Genomic DNA, 8,552 nt, shown 5'->3' on the forward strand with positions numbered 1-8,552 from the left:
TGTTGGTGTTAGTCAACAGGCACCGAGATTGCCAAGATGAAATGACTGCGATGACCATAGGAGACTTGCTTGGACTTGGTGAGCTCAGTATTACGAGATGCCATATTCAGAACTATTATGCAGACAATGCGGAGGGGCTGAACGAAGGAATCTTTTGGCTCTCAGCCAACGTTGAGAGAAAGCCTTGGGAGGTTCAGCTTTGAGTAAGGCTCGAGGGATGTCTTGGACGACAGCATGTCAAGGCTGATTGCCTGTATTTCCAGTTTTCAAGGTAGGACGACGTTTCCTTTTAGCTTCATATACATCTAAAGGATTTTCATAGGTCTGCTCTAGTGAGAGATTTATATTGAATTTTCAAGGTTGACATTTCTTTTAGCTTCATACACACATTCATGGCTGTCATGTTCCGCTGTCATGAACATGACGTTTGGTTTAGCTCATACACATCGCTCATACAAGCACTAGTGATAGATTTTATATTGAATTTTCAAGGTTGACGTTTTTTAATGATGGTTTTGAAAGATAGTTTGATCTTCTTCTTTTTTGGAGATTGAGATCTCTTGATTTATAACAATTACCCACTTTTCTGAATAGTTATTGAGGGCATCTTGGGAATTGTAACAGCCTTCAAAAAGAAGGGAAGGCCTAATAGTTCTGAATAACTAGAGTTGTGGAATTCACGACTGCCAAATTTACACTTGGGAGCATTGGTGGTGGTCACCCAAAGGTAATAACTAGAGTCTTTATCTGTCATTGTTAGGCTTTTTATTGACTAGACTTTGTACATTCCTTTTTAGTTTTGTGATTATTAATGAATATTTAATAGTATTTCCTCTACAGGCTTTCGCAAAGGCCCATGCCCTGATATTCGTAGTAGGCAGCAGCGATCGGGATCACATCACCGAGGCTAAAGTTGAATTGCATAAAATTTTGAAAGAGGTATGTTGTCTTCTAAAGGTTAATGGATTTTGTTATGTTAATTTCAATGGTTAAAAAAAATGAAGGAGTCATAGATAACACCAAAATTCCAATGATAGAAACAGAGAAATGAAGAATAAAATCCAAGAATAAATCCCGGAGGAACATGATTTCGTAAAAATGGTCCATCAATAGATTTTACAACATCCAAAACCGATATTAAACCCATTAACATATATCCATGCACACATGAATAGAAAATCAAGTTATGGTTGAAATTAAAACCAGTCAAAATATTCGATTCAAATAACTAATCATTCTAACAAGCAGAGGATTAAAGTGGAAACCAATCAGTAGGGCGGTTGCAACTTGCCCAACCCGCATCCACCCGACCCAAAAATAACATGAGTCGGGTTTAGAAGTCATGGGTCTTGCGTAGGGCCGGGTTTTAAATTGGAAAACCCAACTCAATCTTGGGTAGGGCCGGGTTTAAAGAAAAACGACCCAAAACCCAACCCGACTCATATGGGTGTACTGTGACTTCCTTAAAATGAATTCCTGTTTGAAATCCTATGGACAGTAGTGTCAATTTCTTCTGTTGTGCAATCATTTTAAGTTGGCAAATGGATGCAGTTTGCATGGTATGTACTCAACAGAGGGAATATTTAACTGTCTCTTTATTCAATATTGAATTCGAATAAGTAGCCGCTGAGTCTTAGCCATGGCAATACCTTCTCTTCACATGTTCAACTTTTCATTACATTGGAGCCTTTTCGCCCTCGTTATTTTGCATATACTATACATCTATCCAAACTTTATTGGTTGGATGTAGTAGGATTGTGTTCTCATAGGCACCTTGTTGCTTGGTTTGAAAGGAATCTCATAGAGAAGCCCAAAGGTTGGCCAATTTGTGAGCTGGCATCTTTCTTATTTGCCCATAAAATCTTATTAGTGTTACAGAAAAATGTAGGTCTCGGTTGGAGCCAGATCACTTAAAAACGGCTTCTTCATCGATTATTAGATGTAGGAATATCCTTCCCACCATATATCTATTTGATCACCTTGCACAATTTTGATTTCAAAATATTGAGAGCCAGCAATTTATCATAAATCTTCTCAATATGGTGGAGAGATGCAAGGGAAACATGTATTCCTCATGAGTCGATTGTGGCTCCATTCGCGAGTCGCTTAAAATTTAGTCACTCGTTAATTGTTCAAATTTGCCACATCATAAATTGCAATTGAATGTGCTGTGTGGAAGCGTGTAGAAATTGATGTATTCCAGTGACCAAAGCATGGCCAATCCTAAAAGTTATAGGTAGTGAATGCCCGTCAAATTACATGTGCTTTCTTGAAATTGTGAAAAATTAATTCTGCAAAGATTGAAAGTGATCTTGAAATTAATTCTGCAAAGATTGAAAGTGATCTCGTTGTTATCCCACTTGATTGAAGTTTCCACTAATGGACTAAGACCTTAATATGGGAACTCCCTCCTTGCCTCAGGCACATGACATAAAATGCCCCTCCTGTATCTGAAACACAGTGAATAAATTGTTATCACAAACTGTTGGATTGGGTAAGGTTTCAAGTTTCGGTTTCGGTCATGATGGAAATGGAAATATGTTGGCTTCGGATGGGAATTTTCGTAGAAACCCTATAAAATTTCAAAAGCATATGGAAACATATGCAAATAATGGATATTTAAGATGAAACTTCATTAAGTGCTAAATTAAGAGACTCAAAAACTATAACATAAGCAAAACAACCACCCATAACGGTATAACATCGAACATTATCAGACATGCGTATATATAAAATTTCACATCTCTCTCTCTCTCTCTCTCTCTCTCTATATATATATATATATATATATAATATTTACCACATTTCATATGCAATTCGTATAAACATAATTATGTAACACATAATAAGTATATTATACCACTGTGACCTTGTGGTCACGAGTTCGAGTCACGGAAACAGCCTCTCTGCAAAGCAGGGGTAAGGTTGCATACATCTAGCCCTCCCCAGACCCCCAATGGCGGGAGCCTCGTGCACTGGGCGGCCCTTTTTTATACTAAGTATATTATACTACTAGTACTTATGATTTTGGTTTCAACATGCATTTCAGTTGGGATAGAAACAAACAAAAAAAAAATCAGTCGTTTGTGTCGGTTTGGGTAGAAATTTAAGACTACAGGATTGGCTGAGTTGATCATTCGGATTGTTGTGCGATTGGTTATCTTGATTAGTGGAGATGGTGTTATTTTTTATGCTTTAACAATTAGGATTAGTGGAGATGGTGTTATTTTTTATACTTTAACAATTAGGATCTTGCAAAGCAAAATCTCTAACATCGAATTTCTCATGTTCATCCACCATTATATAAATCGTGTTGCGTACTTGCATTCTTTTCCAAAAGACACACCCTTTGCGAGATCTAATGTTTTAAATGTAAGTTTCAGTATGCATCAGTCGCCATGAAAGTAGGAACTTCTTGGTGTCGGTTATGAAAATGCATGCAAAAAATGGAAATTTAAGGTGAAACTTTTTGAAATGCTAGAATAAGCACACCTACGCAGTTAGGCCCTATTTGTTTTGGATTTTGAGAATCGATTGTGAGTCTAAAACCGATTTTGAGGCCCTGTTTGTTTTGGATTTTGAGATTGTGAGTCTAAAACTGATCGAGGCTATGTTTGTCTTGGATTTTGAAACCCGGCACTCCCACTCTTATATACGATTTTCTTTCTTCATATTTCCACACACTTATCACATATTCCTCTTCCCCTTTGATTCCTTTCACCATTGTTTTCTTTTCCCCCATATAATTCGCAGCTTTTTCCTCATATTTCTATACCCTTTACAGAACCTGCCCCTTTACCCATTACCCTAATCCATTTTCTAGTACCACTTCCAAGCCAATACTAGCCATAGTTAGATTTATAGCCTATGTTTTGTCACCAATGCATTAGCTTCATACTCCTCCCTGCTTATGCCACCGTCATCCTCCTTAGTCCCACCCGTCTCTACCATTTCAGCTAGACATTTCAATAGTCAAAGTAAATGTTGTACCCATGATGCACCTATAAAATAATTTTCTTCACTTTCTAATAGTCCTTTTTTTAAAAAAAAAAAAAACAAGAAGAAAAATATGCATCATTCTTGTTGTCCTATTGAGACTTGGAGATGCTTGGGTGATGTGGGTTTGGTTTGGTTAACTAGATTATTTAACAATATTTTGAAGATTAAGAAGATGCCTGATAAGTGGAGGAAGGGTACATTAGTACCTATTTATAAGAATAAAGGGGATATTCAGAGTTGCACCAATTACCGGGGAATTAAGCTAATGAGTCACACCATGAAGCTTTGGGAGAGGGTAATTGAGCATAGATTAAGAAAAGAGACTAAGGCGTCAGAGAATCAGTTTGGCTTCATGCCCGGACGATCGACTATGGAAGCTATCTTCTTGATTAGATAGTTAATAGGGAGATTTAGAGAAAATAAAAAGGACCTTCATAAGGTTTTCATTGATTTGGAGAAAGCGTCTGATAGGGTTCCCAGGAGTGTTATGTGGTGGATCCTTGAAAGGAAAAAAGTGCCTACTAAATATGTTGATGTGATTAAGGATATGTACGATGGAGCAGTAACTAGTGTCAGAACCACGAATGGAACGTCTAGTGAGTTTCCAATTACAATAGGACTGCAGCAAGGATCAACTCTAAGCCTTATTTTTTTACGCTAGTTATGGATGAGCTTACGGAGGGTATCCAGGATGAGGTGACGTGGTGTATATTTATTTGCAGATGCCATAGTATTAATCGACGAAACCAAAGCAGGAGTAAATGCTAAATTAGAGTTATGGAGAACTACTTTGGAATCTATAGGTTTTAGACTGAGTAGGACTAAGACAGAATATATGGAATGCAACTTTAGTAATGTAAGGAGGCGGGACGAGGATGTAGTAAATATGACTGGACAGGAGGTACCTAAGAGGGATATCTTTCGCTATCTTGGTTCCATTCTACATAAGGAAGGAGAGATTGAAGATGATGTTAACCATAGAATAAGAGCAGGTTGGTTGAAGTGGAAGCTTGCCTCAGGAGTTCTGTGCGACCGTAAAATCCCTACCAAGTTGAAGGGAAAGTTTTATAAGACAGCTGTGAGGCCAGCCATGCTGTACGGCTCAGAATGTTTGGCCACCAAGAAGCAGCATGTGCATGAGATGAGTGTAGCGGAGATGCGAATGCTTAGATGGATGTGCGGCCAAACAAGGCTAGATAGAATTAAAAATGAAGACATTTGCAAAAAGGTGGGGGTGGCTCGAATTGAGGAGAAGATGAGAGAGCACCACTTAGGATGGTTTGGACATATCCAACGTAGGCCTTTGGATGCTCAGGTGAGAAGAGGCGACTCGTGCCAAATTGTTGGAGTAAAGAGGTAGGGGTAGACCGAAAATAACTTGGGTAGAAATATTGAGGAAAGACTTGATAGCTAGGAACATAACAGAGAACATGACCTTGGATAGGATAGAATGGAAGAATATGATCCACTTAGAAGAACGCAACTAGAATCAGGATTAGAGCTGGGTAGATACCTTTTACCTTCTTCATGAATTTTTTCTAAAGGATTCATTTAGCCGACCCCAACTAGTTTGGGGCAAAGGCTTTGTTGAGTTGAGTTGATTCTTGTTGTGCATATAATCTAAGCTCCATCTGAACCTCCTTTCCTGATCTTTGCCATACGGGGGACTAAATTTGCAATGGTAAGAATTCACGATTAAACTGACTCCAGATTCCTCTCACCCTTTTCCCTTCAAGCTCATAGCTACAATGAATCTTGGTTGTTCCAGGGAGTGAGCAGGTCTCAAGACAAGGAATCAAGCTTATGCTTCGGTCCGACCTTCGATACCCATGGAAGTGGAAGATTTCTATGAAAGTTTATTGTAGTCCATGGAAATCTTGTAAAAATTCATGAAAGTTGAAAGTCCATGGAAACAATAGAAATTTAATATGAAACTTCAAGAAATGCTAGAATAAGAACAAATACACACCCATTCAAAAAAAAGAAAAAGAAAAGAAAAAGAGAACAAATACACACCTATAAACCATCACACGAGCAAGATAATAATCTATAATGGTTTTAACAAAATCATGCATCTAGTGACATGCGTTGTCCTTCATGTTTGGAACAATAAGGTTCAATATAAGCATAGATGTTTCACATGCGTTGTGTTTGGAACAATAAGGTTCAATCTAAGCATAGATGTTTCACATGTTAAAAATGCGATGATCATATCATTTCTTTTGCTCTTCAACTCTTATTTGTGGAATGTGCATTAATATTTCTCGAATCATATAGTTTTTCCTTGTTATGTTGGTGCATATGCAAGGAATCCAACTTTAGACTTTGGTCTGGACGTCCCCTTGGAAGTTGACACTTGTTGGCTAAAACTGACTCGTCGGTCGAACTTTAAAATCGTGCTTCGTGATGAAAATTACTTCTGAAATTATATTAAACGGTCAATAGCAAGGTGGGATTGTGTTTCTTACGAAAGCAATAAATTTTGCACATCAAAAGCCTAGGGATTTCTTGGGTTATTAAATAATACAGTGCGATAAGGTCAAAACAAGGTATATAGTAAAGAAAATAGTAAGAAAAGAATAGATACCCCCGGAGACAGGGAAGCCAATCAATAGATCAATATCTTACTAACTGGATTTTCCTCTGGATATAGAATAACTAGTAATATCAAGCATTTAATCTTGAAGGTATTTCGGTCACCTTTGCCACTTTTGACATGATCAAGTGTCTTGTTGAAATGGAAGAGGGAGGGAGGAAAATGTGGCAGATTATTATTGCTTTATTCTTAACATGATTCATTTTCTTCCTTTCTAATGCACAGATTCCTTTAATATTGCAGAGAGATTGCAAAACACCTCCATCCAGAGATGGTTTATTGCAGCATGCTTGCAGAAGATGCGATCAAGGCACCTGTCAAAGACTGAAGCAAAGAAGGCGAGGTTGGGAGCGAGGAAGGTCGAGTCTGCACCAGTTGATGCTTGAACATGTATGTAAAATCTGTTTAGGAGAATTATATACGTTTGTATTTTGTTATAATAATCGATGGTCTTTGAACTTGTAACCATTTGTTTCCCTTGACTTCTTGAATATAATATTTCCTACTGTGTAAAAATATCACAATGTTGAATATTTCTTGTTTCATTGTACAATGTTTCCTTTCTGGGCATTGATTTGTTTTGCCCTTTGCATTACAATTTGTACCTTCAAATATATGCATGCATGGCCACTTCTTTTACTACTTTTCCAATCAATGGCTAGCATTAATACAAGTTGTACTAATTTCAATGAAAACACCTTGAACGAATGATCCAAGGCCCTTGATCCGTCAAACCACATTTAGGGTTTTGCCGATAAATGATAACCGTTTATTTTTCTATCGAATGGACAAGACCATGCGGGTTTCCTTCCTGTTATTTTACAAGATCAGCAGTCCTGATTTTACATACATACCTATCCATGTGGGACCTCAACATTGCCTTTTACAATTGATCGTGAAAGTGTCTCTCTGTATGGTCTTTCTCCATATTATAATGTCATTTAAGCTATTCAAATAATAATAATCTAATAGTAATGTCATTTAATTTGGAAAAGTGTTGCTACTCGGTCTTGTAGCTAAGCTTATCTACTTGGTCGGGTTAAATACAGTGGGGGCTCATATTGTTTGGGTGATCCAAACCATTCATTTGAAAGTTCCTTACCTCCGTAGGATGATCCTAACCCATCCCACGGTGGAGGGGAAAAAAGGAAAAAATGGACAGACATCATATCTGCCACTAAGAGGCACCGGTATAGATTTTATACGCGGTTAATTTCACTTTTACGCACCAGTCAAACCCAACTTTCTTGCAACGAACCCATAGTGGTTTTATGCGTAAAAGATCATTTTTTTCTAATGAAAACAATGCTCGTGTTAAAAAGATTTTTCAAAGTATCTTCACCATGGATTTTTTTTAATTTTTAATTTTTGAATTATTTGGAAAGATCTGTTGAGACATCTCTTTTGTTTTGAGAAACTAGATCACGTACAGTATGGACCCACTTTCATGTGTAGGGCGATTGAAATCCGGCAAATCACCCTTGGTCCCACTCTCATTTTTGGATTCTAGACCATTGATAGAGAGTGATGAAAAATACATCCTAAGTCTCTGGTTTTTCGATTGAGATCTCTGATGGCCCAATAATGACGGCAATCATGCAATCCTAATATCTAATAATCTGCATTTTCAGTGGTTGAATGGGAACAATTGGCTATACAAAATGTTTACCTGCTCATGTTTAACCTAATGATTGTCTTGATTTTTCGGTCAGAGAGATCCAAAGCAAAGCAAGGCCTATTAAGTGAACAGTTCAGATCATTCGAAGGTGGGTCCCACTGTGCTGCAGTTAGACCTGGCAAGAATTGACCCGTTGAAATTTGACCCGGCCCGTACGGGTCCCATCAAAACTGGGCTGGGTGGACCCGCAGGTGACAGTAAAAACCCAAACAACCGAGATTTTATATGGTGTAAGCCCCTTTATAGTTGGTGGTGGCAAAATTGGCCGAACCGGACCGA

At 37.9% G+C, this 8,552-nt stretch overlaps 1 long non-coding RNA gene across 1 annotated transcript; it reads left to right on the top strand.

The window, feature by feature from the left end:
- On the top strand, positions 1–7,165 carry LOC143892696 (uncharacterized). The gene is made up of 4 exons (XR_013255579.1): positions 1–271; positions 595–727; positions 841–939; positions 6,839–7,165. It is a non-coding gene; the product is annotated as an uncharacterized LOC143892696 (long non-coding RNA).
- The last annotated feature ends 1,387 nt before the right edge of the window (positions 7,166–8,552 follow it).

This window comes from Tasmannia lanceolata, unplaced genomic scaffold (genome assembly GCF_043159265.1).
Source record: "Tasmannia lanceolata isolate RefF3 unplaced genomic scaffold, GAP_Taslan_0.1 ptg000015l, whole genome shotgun sequence".
NCBI lineage: Eukaryota > Viridiplantae > Streptophyta > Magnoliopsida > Canellales > Winteraceae > Tasmannia > Tasmannia lanceolata.